This window comes from Sinocyclocheilus anshuiensis, unplaced genomic scaffold (genome assembly GCF_001515605.1).
Source record: "Sinocyclocheilus anshuiensis isolate Anshui unplaced genomic scaffold, SAMN03320099.WGS_v1.1 scaffold967, whole genome shotgun sequence".
Lineage (NCBI taxonomy): Eukaryota > Metazoa > Chordata > Actinopteri > Cypriniformes > Cyprinidae > Sinocyclocheilus > Sinocyclocheilus anshuiensis.
In genome coordinates, this window is record NW_015542427.1 from 670,964 (window position 1) to 686,439 (window position 15,476).

At 37.1% G+C, this 15,476-nt stretch overlaps 1 protein-coding gene across 8 annotated transcripts in view; it reads right to left on the bottom strand.

Annotated features, from left to right (window-relative positions):
• Nucleotides 1–15,476, bottom strand: part of sulf2b (sulfatase 2b) — a 151,120-nt gene that overhangs the window by 41,283 nt on the left and 94,361 nt on the right. For 3 of the 8 annotated variants that reach the window (XM_016492986.1, XM_016492994.1, XM_016492993.1), the window contains exon 1: nt 2,589–2,840. The exons of 3 other annotated variants lie outside the window; for them this stretch is intronic. The gene's annotated coding sequence lies outside the window, so the exon portion shown is untranslated. Of the gene's footprint in view, nt 1–2,486; nt 2,558–2,588; nt 2,841–15,476 lie in introns of those variants that run through there. 2 more of the 8 variants (XM_016492992.1, XM_016492991.1) reach the window with 2 other exon arrangements.

The window sequence follows — 15,476 nt, forward strand, 5'->3', positions numbered from 1 at the left end:
TGAATTCAATTTGAAAACTGCAAAATCAAACCGTTTCCACAAGTGGTCTCAGATCACAGCATATCAATCTGTACAAATCACACTTGTAATATCCGGGTTCGTAATGTCAGTTGACTTAGTTTTGAGGATACCAGGAGCATGTTCATGCCAAGACAGCTGTGTGCCTCAAGGAAAGCATTTAAAAAGAAGGAAAGGAATGAAAGAGCGAAGAAAACAGACACCAGTCTCTGAGGAGACCAATTACAAACCCCTTTAACCCTCCGAGACATTAATACAGCCAGACAAACACCTCCTCCATCTCTGTTCAAAACACTCCGAATCCAGCACAACCTGATTCATGTGAATCAGCATTCACACCAAAACTGCACACGAAACGCATTTCCTGTCAAAGACAATCATGCAGAACTTGTCAAATAATGTCATTCCTCACATAACCAACAGTGTATTGATGAAAAGACATGACTCTTTGGTGCTCTGCTCTGAGGAAAGAGCCTTTAGCACCGTGCGAACGGCCAGCAGAGGAAGACAGAATTGATTTCTGTTACATTACTGTTATAATTATGGAAAGTCACACTGACATTTGTCAGGTTGGACCAGGGTGGTCAAGGTCCACAGAATATAATTACCCTCAGAATGAGAGCATAGCATGATTTTTAATGGATTCTGGGAAATTATAAAGCACATGATAGAGTTTAATAGGTAGCTTGCGTTCGGTCATTACGGATTTTCTATTTTCGCTCTACGGGGTCTGTCTCTCTCTTATTTTACAACACAGATCAAATTAGCGCAAAGAACGTGCAGCTGACATGACTGACCCTTACATATGTATTCAGAGTAAGATTCATAAAATTAATTAAAGAATGTCCTCAAGACACTTGAATCACAAAAGACTTTACAATTATTACTTTTCCTGTAGCGAAGTAAAGACTGATACTACTGCAAATCATTTCACATTCAAACACTCTCATTCCCTTGGATATTTCTCTCTCTTCCTTTGGCTTTTGTACACTGCACTGTACACTTTATCTGTGTTCCTAGAGATTTCACACTTATGGCTGCTTTTGTCTAAAACACAGTATACGGTTACCCAGTTCATAGCCACTAGAGAGAGAAAGACAGGCTCTTTTACTGCCAGTCCTCACAGGAACTGTAAAGATAGGGGCTTCACTCAAAGATTATATACAAAAGAACAGGATATACCAAACACTGCTATTACTGCTTGAACAGAGACTTACTCTACCATTCAGTTTATAACCTGCTCTGAATTTTAAAATATATGATTTTATATCACAATACACATCAAATTCAGATTCAAAATTTATGTAGTATTGACAGATATGTTTCAAAGAATGAACAAAAAAAAGTATCTACTTCATCTAATTTCAGACTTGAATTGGATTTACATTTAAATGTGAATTTGAATTTTATTAGGAATATGGATTTAAATGTGAATTTGAATTGTATCTGTATTTACATGTGAACTGTGAACTCAAATTGTATCTGAATTTGGATATAATCATACAGTACATTTGAACTGTATTACAATTTTGATGTAAATATAAATCTGAATTGTATCTGTATTTGCATTTACATTTGAAATCCGGATTTAAATGCCAACTGTGAACTTAAATTGTATCTGAATTTGGATTTAAACATACAGAGCATGTGAACTGTATTTTGATTTGGATTTAAATGTAAATCTGAATTGTATCTGTATTTGCATTTACATTTGAAATCCAGATTTAAATGTCAACTGTGAACTTAAATTGTATCTGAATTTGGATTTAAACATACAGAGCATGTGAACTGTATTCTGATTTGGATTTAAATGTAAATCTGAATTGTATCTGTATTTGCATTTACATTTGAAATCTGGATTTAAATGCCAACTGTGAACTTAAATTGTATCTGAATTTGGATTTAAACATACAGAGCATGAGAACTATATTCTGATTTGGATTGAAATATTAATCTGAATTGTATCAGTATTTGCATTTACATTTACATTTGATTTAAATGTCAACTCAAATTGTATTGTATTTGCTTTAAATATGCATTTCAATTGCATCCAGATTTTAACTGAAATACAAATTAGAATTGCATTCGGATTCGGATTTTGATTCAAATATAAATCTGAACTGCATGTGAATTTCCATTAAAATATAAATCTGAACTGCATCTGGATTTACATTTAAAAATAAACCTGAATTGTATCAGGATTCACATTTAAATTTAAATTTGAAGTAGTTTTAGAATGAAACAAATCTAAGTTTGAAGCTTTAAGCAGCTAAAATATGACAAAATATGAAAAACTCAACATCATTTAAACAATGTACTAGCCTGAAGTGAGCAGAATCTGGATTAATAAAGAATCCCTCAACAGAGGCACAAACCCCCAACTTCACTTTTCAGGAAAACACCTCTCCTCCACTCGTCTCCCCCTGCTTTCCTCATTCTAAATCTCCTTTCTCTCACCCTTCTCTCACCTCCTCGCACAGCATCTCCCGCTTGTTATCATTGTCATCCCTCTCTCTTTCTGCTCTCAAACACCTCTCTCTCGCGTCTCGTTCCCTTCGTTCCGTGAGTACCTCATGGTGTTGATGTCAGATGCCTCGGTCTCTCTCGCTCAACGCAGCTGCTCATCCCACATGGAAGTAGAAATATCCAGATATGGAGCGTGAGGGCTATGGGACCATCTTAATGGGATCCTTGATAACAAGATACGGTGGTAACACTCCACACACAGCACTTACTCATCTGTCTCTGTAGGTCACTGTGCTGTAGCTATATCCCTTTCTCTCTCTCTCGCTCTCTCACGGTTGGAGTCGCTCTCTTCACTTCCCTTCTCCCCCCGATCCAGGCTCTCTTATTCTAGCTTTATCGCACCCTCTCACTCTCTTTCTCTCTCTCTCCCCTGCTATAATTCCATTCCCACTCGTCTCTTCTTCACTCTCTCAGGATTAATGTGTTGTAACCTTGAGCTCTGCTGCTTTCAATTTATTGTCCCTCTCACCCCCGTCCCGTCTCCCATCTTCGGTAAGGGTTAACGGATCATCGTGCCGTAACAAAACCAAGGACGAGGGTCCCATCTGCGTCCCGTTTATGCTCGGCCGACCATGCTGCTCTGCATACGGGCACATTCATTTACATTACATTAACAAGCACCTCAAATGAAAGCTCTTGATATTTATATTTACATGAATTCTAAATGAAAGCCCGCCACATTTAAATTGAGATGAATTACTGCAATAGCCACCGTTTTATTTGAGGCAAAACGGTTCTTATATTTACATACCAATGATTTGTGCATGCAAACTGCATGCAAATGGATGCGATTGGTGTTTGCTTAAACTCACTGTACCAGATGTGCTGAAGATGTATTCGAAGCACAGATTTGTTGATAATATTAACATTCAAAATATAACAATAAAAACATAAAAAACATAAAATTCGAAACATAAAAATTTATATTTAGAAATAAAAAGAAACAAATATATTTATAACACTTATATTTATAACAAATTTATAACATATTTATAACAAATAAAAATATTTAAATTTGTTTGACTAAACTTAAAATAACATTAATTTAAGCAATGATATTCTCATGGGCCTTTTTTAAATAAAAATAAGGCTAAAATAGGTAAGGGGCTTATTATACAGTAAATGGTTACATTTCTAACACATTTTTTTCCTTCTCTAGTTTATTTAAAAAAAATAATAATAATAAAATAAAAATAATATATATATATATAATAAGTATATAAAATACACTCAGTTATATAAACTTTAAAAAAACATTAATTTAAGAAATAATATTCATATTCCTCTAATAGTCTGTTTGTATTTGTGTATTCATCATTTAGCATACATTTATAGTTTTTTATTTATTTATTTGTATATTTTAATAGAGGTACATATATCAATATTAGGGATTTTTCTCTTCAATAGTTAATTTTAAATGGATTTGTGGTTTGAAAAATTAATTTTTAAATGTACAAATATTCCATGTGGTCTCTAAATTAATATGAGCTCATAAAAGAATGATCAAAATGTAGCTTATAATAGTTTTAGATGAGATATAGTACCACTTCACACTGCAGGGCATGTTAAAATCCCAAAAGCACTTCATGTCTTTCACTACCCATTGACTAGCTAAATGCTGTCTTTCTTAAACAGGAGATAAATGTGTGTTGTAAAGTGGTTTGAGTAAAAACACCCACACAAGATAAAACCCAGATAACTGAAGAGGTTTTGTGTGTAAAGACCCTGATGGACTATGGCCGTCTGGGGCACAGACGTATTGATTCAACACACGAACACAAACACACACACACAAACACACACACATCCACACAGACAGAGAAATGACGACAGGCCAGACGCACTTCAGACATCTATGACCGCGAATCCAGCTGGAATTTTCAACTTAACCCTTCGCTATTCACAACTAATCCCACAACTATTCTGCTATGAATTTCCAGAAAAATGCTACAGTTCCCACTGTGAGCAGCTCAACAGACCGTGTCTTTGTTATTGTCAGAGAGAAACAGAGAGAGACAGAGAGAGAGAAAAGAACTGTCAAATTGTCTGGCCTTTCTTTTTAATTAACTTCGTCCATTTGCTCTTCTTATCGCAGTACATTACAAAAATGCCACCCAGAGAGAGAGAGAGAGAGAGAGAGAGAGAGAGAGAGAGAGAGAGAGAGAGAGAGAGTGTGTGTGTTATTATAAGAAGCAGCTCTGAGGCTTCGCTGTTCACATGGGAAGATAAATGGTACTTGAATAACATGCCACTTATTAATAAATTAAACAAGAAGACAGCACCACTGATTTCATTTTCACTTGCAGCAGATTCACATCTAGAAACAAGTAAACTAGAACTAGTAAACCAAAATAAATCCAACAACATGGGATGGGCGATTTTCAATTTAGCCAAACAAACACAGGCTTTCATTAGTCTTAAAACAAATCTATGCATGATATATCAGTACAATATTGTTACGTGTTGGTGAGGCCAAACGCACGAGGATGAAGGAGATCAACAAAAAGGTATTTTGATTAGAAAATCCAGGAGACATTCAAGTAAACCAACATCACATAGACAAGAATGGACACTAAAACTGAGAACAGAACACAACTAATAAAGGGAAGCTAATGACGATAATGATGACACACACCTGAACCAAATGAAACAATCAACAAGAGACAGAAACTAGGTCACAGGGGAACAGGCTAACTGAAAACAACAGACATGTGACAGTTCGCCCCCTCCCGGAAAGGCGTGTCCCTGCACTGTAACATATTCCAACTGAGGAGGGAGAGTGGGGGCTCAGGAGGAAGGCGTGGAGCAGGAGAGGGGCAGAAACAAAAAGAGTCCAAAAAATAAGTCCATGGGGGAGTCGTGGGAGGGAGGAGCCATGGTGGAGAAGGCCTTAACGACACCCTGTGGACAACTGACAGAGACGAAGCCAATGGAAGAGGAGCCCAGGATGGAGCCGAGCAGACAGAGAGCCAGGGCGACACAGAGGATCCGGAGGGTCAAGGCGGAGCTGAAGACTCAGGCGACTGAGGCGGAGGCGGGGCTCCGGAGGACCGCGGCGGAGCCGGAGCGACTGAGGATGGAGGCGGAGCCTAGGAAGGAGGAGCCTGACAGAGCCAGAGGGACGGAGTGACGAGGCAGCGGATGGTCGACAACTGACCAAGGCGGAGCCGGAGGGACGAGGGAGCCCGGTGGAGCTAGTGGGATGACGGGCCACGGTGGAGACAAGGGAGCTAGGAGCCAAAGCAGAGCCGATGGGTTGAAGGACCGAGGTGGAGTCCAAGGCTCGAAGGCTGGAGGCGGAGACAGGGGATCCTCATGCCTAGGTGAAGCTGGAGACTGGAAGTCCCGAGGCGGATCAGAGTGCTCAGCTGGTGCTGACTGAGGGTGAGCTGAGGGACTGACAGGCACCAGCGGAGATTGGGCTGAGGAACTGGCTGGTTTAAGAGGAGGCAGGAGAGGGAAGCTGCGAGGGAACACAGGAGGACAGAAGCTGGGCGGAATCAGTGGAGACCCAGGAGATTCAGGGCTGGACGGAACCAGCGGAGACATAGGAGACTCGGGAGCATTGGGTAATACCTCCCCAAACCAGTCTATTAGGTCCTTATCAAAGAGGTCCATTAGTCCCTCATAATAATTCTTAAAGGCCAGTTTCAGCTCACCCTCAGCGGCAGGAGAGTGGGCGGGGCTTCCTTCCAAGCCCTCGAACTCCCCCAAAACTCCCTCGGGAACGGGCGATGTAGCCGGCTCACGCACCTGGTCAGACAATTCGAGAGGCTCAGGCAACGATAGGCTCAGTTGCGGTTTTATGCGCTGGCTCCCGTGTCGCGGCAGGCTCGACCTCTCCATCTGTGGTGGGCTCTGGCAATAGCTCCATGCAGCAGGATGACGGCTGGCTGGTCTCTGGTTTGGGAGTGGGGCTGGAGATGTCCTCACCAGCGGGGCCGACGGAAAAGTATAGTCCATTATTCTCCAGCACCCACTCCAAACATGCGGCGAAGTTGTCCCGAGGACCGCTCCCGGAGAGGCGTGCCTTAGACCGCTCGCTGAGGCTTGAGATGTAAAACACACAAAGCGAGCAGTCTGGATAGTGCGTTAGGCACGCCAACTCCAAAAAATCCCTGGTGTGAGTCTCTAGGGAGCGTTCCCTCTGCTCCAGGCATAGCAGGGCAACATTAGGATTGTCCATGGTGACAGAGGAATGAGGAAAAAAGGAAACAAAAACGCCACAAAAAAAACTGTAGTCGGTCCGTTCTTCTGTTACGCGTTGGTGAGGTACAAACGCACAAGGACGAAGGAGATCAACAAAAAGGTATTTTAATTAGAAAATCCAGGAGACAGGCAAGTAAACCAACATCACATAGACGAGAACGGACACTAAACTGAGAACAGAACACAACTAATAAAGGGAAGCTAATGACGATAATGACACACACCTGAACCAAATGAAACAATCAACAAGAGACAGAAACTAGGTCACAGGGGAACAGGCTAACTGAAAACAACAGACATGTGACAAATATTGGTTATTAGCTGCTATTAGCGATTTTTTTTTAAAATTTATTTTATTCATATAATTGGTTTTGGTTGATACTAAATATTTAATCTTGCTGCTCATTCCCCGATTTTCACATTTAGGACAGTTTCGCCATTTATTCTCACTCAAGGTTGATCTTTAATAACACTGATAATTTAATAATACTGTTAGTAAACTTTGAATATACTTTGAATAATGTCCACTTTTCATGCTGTAGATTATAATGTTGTGAGACCTAGATTCATTTGTAGCATTTAAACAACTGTCTTTGGTTTTATTTTTGTATTTATTTAGACCAAATAGTAGTGAATGTTAATATCAGCCATAACATGAAATAATTATCAGTTTATCTGTACACAGAATTTTGATATCTGTGCACTTTTAAAGGAAACAAATGATGAGAACAATGAATGAAAAACTAACAAAAACTAATAAACAGGGTTATTATAGTTAACTAAAACTAAAACCATAAAACATTTTTGTTACTTGAAATAATATAAACTTAATATAATAAATAATCTAAACTTAATATAACTTAAATCAAATATAATGTTTATAAAATATATTTTAGCTAGATGCCAAGGCAAAATATCTTATTTTCTTTTAGATTAACTAAAATAATACTTAAACTGGAATAAAAAAAATAAAATAAAAACTTTCTAGACATATTTAAATAAAACTAATAAAAAAAAAACAAAAAAATAACAACAAAATTACTAAAACGTAACAATAAAATGAAAACAAATATAATAAATATAAAAACATTATATAACAATAAAATACATTCAAATGAAATGAAAACACTAGATAACATTAAAATGAAAACAAAAAAATACAAAAACAATAAGTCAAAATATAAAAAAATGACAATAATATCTCAGCGATGAAATAACTGGTAATTAATTAATGAATACAATGACTAGAATATCATATTTTTATTTATCTTTAATATTATACTTTGACGGAAATACAATCTTCAATGGGACGAGATGATTTCTCACATACCACATAATAATAATAATAATAATAATAATAATAATAATAATAAAACAATACATAAAACAATACAAAAACATACAGCTTTATATCCTATAGATAAATATTTTCCCAGTCCAAGATATCCAATAAAACACATTGGCACAATAAAGCAGAAATAAATAATGAAGGATTAAACTAAATTAAAGTTTAATGAAATCACAAATCTGCATTCACAGGCTGACACTAATTAACAGAAGTAACGACCTAACACCTGATGCACATAACATCAGAACAATATCAGAACAACAGCACAGGCTCAATGTCTCAGCATCCATTGAGTCGAGACTTGAGTCAAACAGCACACTGAGATTTGAGAGCTATTTCAGCTCTGGAGTTTATTGCCGTGACGAACATGTGGACGACTTGTATTAAATAAGGGCATTAATGGAGAGTCCTTGATGATAACAGCAATTAATCCTTCTTCATTAGTGTCTGCTAGCCTCTAATTACACCTGCTAATTATCATTTATCTCTCTCTTTCTCTCTGCACTGCTCTGGCGTGTCTCTGCCTCCTACACCACTTTAAAAATATGACAAAAATCTCCTTAAACTCATTTCAGAATTGCACTGCATTTGAATTTTGTTCTGCTATAATGTCGATGATATATTTGCGTCGTCAAGGGAAAGGTTTGTCACTAAAATGAATTGTATTTACAATTGCCCTAAATGATGTGAATTATGAGGCCAGGGAGCGTTGAATTAGGGTGCAAAACTGTTTAATGGAGAGACGCAGTGTGGGATAAATGGTTTGTGTGAACAAGTACACAGTGTTCTGTTTTTGCTGTGAGTTTTTGTAAGGTAATTACAATCCACTGAAGAGATGTATGAATACACTGATGAAAAAAAAAACTATCGAGGGACTGGGTTTCGAAAAAAAAAATCCTATTATATATTTTATATATACAGTACACACACACTACTGTTCAAAAGTTTGGGGTAAGATTTTTATTTTTATTTTTTACAAAAATCATAGTTTTGTTCCTCAAGGACGCATTAAATTGATCAAAAGTGACAGTATAACATTTATAATGTCTTATTATTATTGTTAAAAAATATTTACAGTATATTTCAAATAATCTTCTTTTGAACTTTCAATTCTTAAAAAAATCCTGAAAAAAAAGTTTAACCATTTCCACAAAAATATTAAGCTGCACAATGTTTTCAATACTGATAATGATAATAAATATTTCTTGAGCAGCAAATCAGCATATCAGAATGATTTCTGAAGGATCATGTGACACTGAAGACTGGAGTAATGATGCTGAAAATTCAGCTTTACCATCACTGGAATAAATTACATTTTAAAATTTAATCAAATAGAAAAGAGTAATTAAAAATAATACAAAATAAATTAATAAATAGATAAAATGTTATATAATTATTTAAAGGGGACATCGGATGGAATCTCATCCAGTGTCCCCTTTAACTGTTTTCTACTAATATTAATATATTTCAAAATGTAATATATAAGTAAATGTAACATTATATGTTACATGAGCATTGCTTATGTGTTTTCACATGTTGCAGTACGGTTGCTAGGGTGTTATGATTGGCTGCTAGGTAACTTATAGTTACCAGCCCAGGTCTTTATTTTTACACTTTATTATATATGTGCTCATATACTTTATTTATTTATTTTTTTAGAAAAATAATAGTGCAACAAAGCCCTTAACAGCAAGTATGATCAATAATAGTGCTAATGAGAAAACTTACACTCTTCTGTTCATCAGTCTAATTCAACATACAGTATGAACATAAATGTCAGTATTTGAAACATTTGGAGACCTCCAGCTTGTTAACAGTGAATTTATGAGAATGTTTGTTCTGTAATTATGACACACATCTCGCTTGTTTTAAAGCCCCATATGTTTTTCCTCTTGTGTATCTGAGTGATTTACAACTCTATTACAATAAACAGTCAGAGGATTTTAAGATTTGGCTGAAGAAGTGTGTGTGTGCGCCGGCTTGATTGACAGACGAATGCATACACAAAGTAATTAATTTAGTTTGAGGGAGGCCGTACAGGCATTAAGAACAGTAGGAACTAGTCAGTAATGGGTTTTAATTACTGATGCAGTGAAATAAACCACACATGCATAACTTGTAACCCTTGCTCAAGATGCTGCTCTGCGAGCAAAATGAATACCATCAAATAAATTCTTTAAGACAATGACAGAGAGAAGAAGAAGAAAGAGAGAGAAACAGAACAGAAGAACTTTAGCATTTTATTGCATGAGTGATTAAAAAGTACTTTGGAAAACAATGCATGCTCAAGAAACCCCGCCAACGTATTTTTGCAACTTATCACTGCTCCATTTGCCTGCATGCGTGTGTGTGCGTTTGACATGCTCTCATTGACTATGAACGCTGGAGCTGTGCCAAGGCTGCTAATTAATTTACACATTAACCAAATGTGTGTAATTGCTTGTGTGTGTGTGCATGAATACACCGAAAGAATAAACCACTCGCTTTATCCACTCTGGCTTGCTGCAGAATAAAATGCACCATACCAAGAGAGATCTCTCCAAAGTCTGTAAACGTTTTTAGTGTGGTTTCTGCTTAACACACGTCATGCTCAATTATACATTATTCAGTGTTGTTAATCATTCCCAGATCTTACTGGGCACCGTGCAAAAAGCTGAAAGGGATTTAAATGAAGTGTGACCTTTTTCCCTTGGTTTTCAATGGCTCTTTTTGCTGCTGCTTCGCTAATTAGTCATTTAGCTGACACTTTCTAATTCAAAATGACTTATGGTACACTAAATAAAATGACAATGCCTTCGGAGCAGCCTGAGGTCAGGAGCCATATTCGAAGGACAGTTCAAGGACCAATCAAACCTGCAAACTTTACATTGTTTAAATATATTTTAAATACAAATTTAACTGAAAAATTTAAATAAATAAATAAATATATTTGTATTTTTACAATAATAATTGTATTTGTTATCAAATAGGTTTTAAATTATATATATTACAATACGAATGTTATTTATTTATTTGGTTACACTTTATTTTAAGGTCCAGTTCTCACTATTAAGTAACTATTATGACTTTGGTCTCAATAAACTCCTAATTTGCTGCTTATTAATAGTTAGTAAGGTAATTGTTAAGTTTAGGTAGGTAGGATTAAGGGATCTATATTATGGTCATGCAGAATGAGGCATTAAATATGTGCTTTATAAGTATTAACGAACAGCCAATATGCTAGTAATAAGCATGCTAGTTAATAGTGAGAATTGGTCCTTAAAATAAACTGTTACCATTTATTTTTATGACAACAAGATTATGCTATTCTCTTTTGTTCCTAGTTATTATTTCGATTTGGTGGTTTAATATGAGGAATATTCCTCAGGTGTATGGAGTTCTGAAGAAAAAAAAAATCCTCAAAGCATCCTAGATTTGAAACTAAAATAAAACTGCTTAGAAGACAGACAAGTCCTGACAGATGTTTTCTTTATTAAATGCTTTGACAGCGTTTCATTTGAATTACTTACATACTACAGTCTGACTTGTATCGTGTTGCATTTCTGTAGTTTCTATCTACCTTATTTTGTAACACAGAAGTTACTTTCTGTAAATGTTGCATCTAGCCTGAGGCGTGTAGTTAACAGAAAGTGGCCCCCGGCGATGCTCCACCAATGTAGAGTGACAAAGCTCACTCATGGGCGTAACCGCGGCGATACGCTCATCAGGAATGCAGGGAGAAACCTTGATGGGACACTTTTTGGAGAGCTGATCTAAAAATGTACTGTACTTGATATGAATCAGTCTCCTCCTCTGTACTTTGCAAATTATGTCATCTAATTATAAGCACCTGAGGCACATCATCAGCTGGCAAATGAATTGGCAAATTAAGTGAATAAATATGAAAATTTAAAACAAGAGGTGCCTGTGAAAGAAGAAAGCAAGAGTAGATTATTAAAAAGTGCTTCACATGAAGAAAATGGCTCTTTTAAGAACTGTTCACCGAAATGTTCTTTGGGGAACCAAAAATGGTTCTTTAATGGGATCGCTGCCAAAACCCCATTTTGGAACCTTTATATTTAAGAGTGTAGTTTGGTCACTCTGTCCACATTCTATACTCTGATTGGTAGTTTCCATGATGCATTGCTGCAGATGCACATCAGTTTAAATCAGCTCAATTTTACAGCATCAGCAAGAGTCTCTGTCGCTCATGTCAACTCTCAATGAAAATGAATGGATTCCGGTCACTTTGTCATTGAAAATTGCTGTCAGATTGCATGAACGCCCCTTTAGTTTGTCCCTAACCCTGGGTGAGACTGACAGAGTCAATGAATCAATAAGCCGAGTGAATTAAACTGCTGGGAAAGTGAAGAGGGTCATTATTTAGCCCAATTTACCTTCCATTCGCAAAATTTACAGAGAGCGGCCTTGCACAGGTCTAGTGCTGTAGCTTTATTAGAGACATTGCGATTCAGATCACTATTAGCTGCTAGTAGTGAATTTTAGTGTGCCTGCAAGACTTCTGAACCACTTTACCTCTTTTTCCCCCTAAAGAATCACCTTATCTTTAAGCAGAGCAGTTGAGTAGCATAGTTCACCTCCTTTTGCCTCTGAAAAGTTGAGGCTAAAACAAACCCTGATCTATTCTGCACGTGCGTTAAAGTTTCCGTCTGCTCTCAGGTTAAGGATGGAGAAGCTCTCACGGTAACCCTGGTGGAGGCAAAATACTGCTCTGCCTCCCACAAACTCCTAAGCTAACATTTGTCTTTGGCTTTCCGTTGGGGCCACGGTACTTTCATGTTCTCTTCTCACACTGCCTCCTCAGCCGTTGCTGTAACCCACCTCATCTCAGCTCGCAGAATATTAATACAGAAAGGTAGGGGGAAAAAGCTTCAAATTATTTTCCCCTTTGGGCTTCTGCAGGGGAGGAGGAGACCAGGACGCCTACAGAATATACATCAGATACTCTAATTTGAGCCTTGTATTCAGTGTGCATATAAAATGAAAAAGACATTATGAGAGCGTGGAAGAAGACATCTAGTGTGTGTGCGTGATATATTTCAACTTAAGTCCCACATGGGACGAGAAAGCACTTGTATTTTGTGTTAGAATGAATATGACAGTGATGTACACGCTCTTTTTGCGATGCCCTTACAGATATGCCCACATATGCCTCTGCTTGTCTCGACATGCAGAGCGAGCCTGAAGCCTTCTGGGTATATCAGACCACTGAGACGCCACACTGTGCAGCTCTGCTTCCATTCCTTCCTGAGCTCCATTCAGTTTAGCAACACAAAACGCTTTCAGATTCAAATCGCTCCATGACAAGCCACTTAGCCTGACAATAACCGTTCCCCTCTCTTTTCTCCTACATACAGCAGATGAATCATTCAAAATCGAGAAAGGCGGATGGGAGAAGAGAGAGATAGAGAGGACTGGTGGATGTTGTACTGTATCCTTGTCTCAGATTTGGATCCCATTAAACAATCTGAGTCGTGTTAGTGAGTGTGAACTGTGTGTTTGTGTGCACACTGTACACTTATGGCATCAGATTACACACACTGCTAGCTGATATCACTGAGGGATAGATAAAAATAAAACAGACTACAGCATCAATAGGTCTCCCTGGTAGAATAACAGTAATAAAAAAAAAAAGTTTTTAGATATTTAAAAAGTGATACTAATCAATAGTACCTAGTTACTGTACCTGTATATTATTCTATGACTTAACACATTTGCTCCTGCTTTTTTATGTTTGTTGAATTGACATTTGTATACACTACTGTTCAAAAGTTTGGGGTCAGTACAATGTTTTATATTTTTTCCAAATAAATGCTGTATTTAAAACAAATAAATAAATAAATAAATAATGCAGCAAATCAGCATGTCAGAATGATTTCTGAAGGATCATGTGACACTGAAGACTGGAGTAATGATGCTGAAAATGCAGCTTTGCATCACAGGAATAAATTAATAAATTAATAAACAAGGAATACATTTTAAAATATATTCAAATACAAAACATGTATTTTAAATTGTGATAATGTTTCACAATATTACTGTTTTTACTGTATTTTGATCAAATAAATGCAGTCTTGGTAAGCATAAGAGACTTCTTTCAAAATTTTTTTAAAAACGTTACAAACTCCAAACTTTTAAACAGTATAGTAGTGTATAGTTCATCCAAAAATTAATATTGTCATTAAAATTATTTATGATAATTCATATTTTCATTTGTTCACCTTCATGTTCAAACTTGTATGGTTTTATGGAACACAAGGAAGAAATTTAGGCAGATTTTGCATGCTGCTCTTTGCACAAAATGAAAATAAATGGGGACTGAAGCGGTAAATCCCCCCAAATTACATAAAAGCACCATGTGTACAGTATATTCAAATGTACCATATAATATACCATATAAAATTCCATGTAAAGTTGCATATACCATATAAAGTTGCATCATATCATATGCTTGTTTGGTAGTCACTCAAGATATGTAAGGTTTTAATATGAGGATACGTGAATGATAAATGAGGGTTTGGAACAACACAAGGTTAAGTCATTTATTTCAACTGATTTCAATTTTAGGGTAAACTACACCTTTAAAAACTTACAAACTGATCTGCAAGTGCCATGTTGACTCCCTCGTGTACACTTCTGATGAGTGATCAGCATGGAATATTCTTTTCTGAAAATCTTGCTAAAATCCTGAAATAAAAAAATTATTCCTACATTTTCGGAAGAACTGTGAGTTGTGTTTGCATATGCAAAGGTTTCTTTCACTATGCCAGCATTGTCATGCAGTTGCTAATTACTTCTAGTATTTTACAGTATATGATGCTATGTAGTTGCTAGGGATGTTCTGGGTGTTTGCCAGGGCACTACTACTGTGGGTGGTTGCTAGGGTCTTATGAGTATTTTAATGTTTCTATGCAGTTGATAGGGTGTTCTAGTTGACTGCTAGTATATTCTGAGTGTTTGACAGGGTGTTGCTAGAACACCAAACACTAGATTTCCCCATTGAGTTTCAGCATAGAAGGGAAAAAAACACTACTGTGGTAATACCATGCAGGTGGTTGCTAGAGTGCTCAGGGTGTTTATAGGGTGTTTTAAGTATTTTCAGTGTGTTGCTAGGTGGTTGCTAATGTGTTCTAGGTTGCTGCAGAGCCATTACTACTGCAGGTGGTTGTTAGGGACTTGTGAGTATTTTTATTGTTTCTATGCAATTAGGGAGTTCTGAGAACCGCATGCAGAGCGCCGTCGTCCAAAGATGGTCTTCGAGCGGAATTCGCTGCCTTCATGGAGTGAACTCTGGTGAGAAACGGATTGCCATCCTGCCCCGTGGATGATCTCGTCAGATCCACTCCAGACCCAGAGCCCAGCCCACCATCTCCCC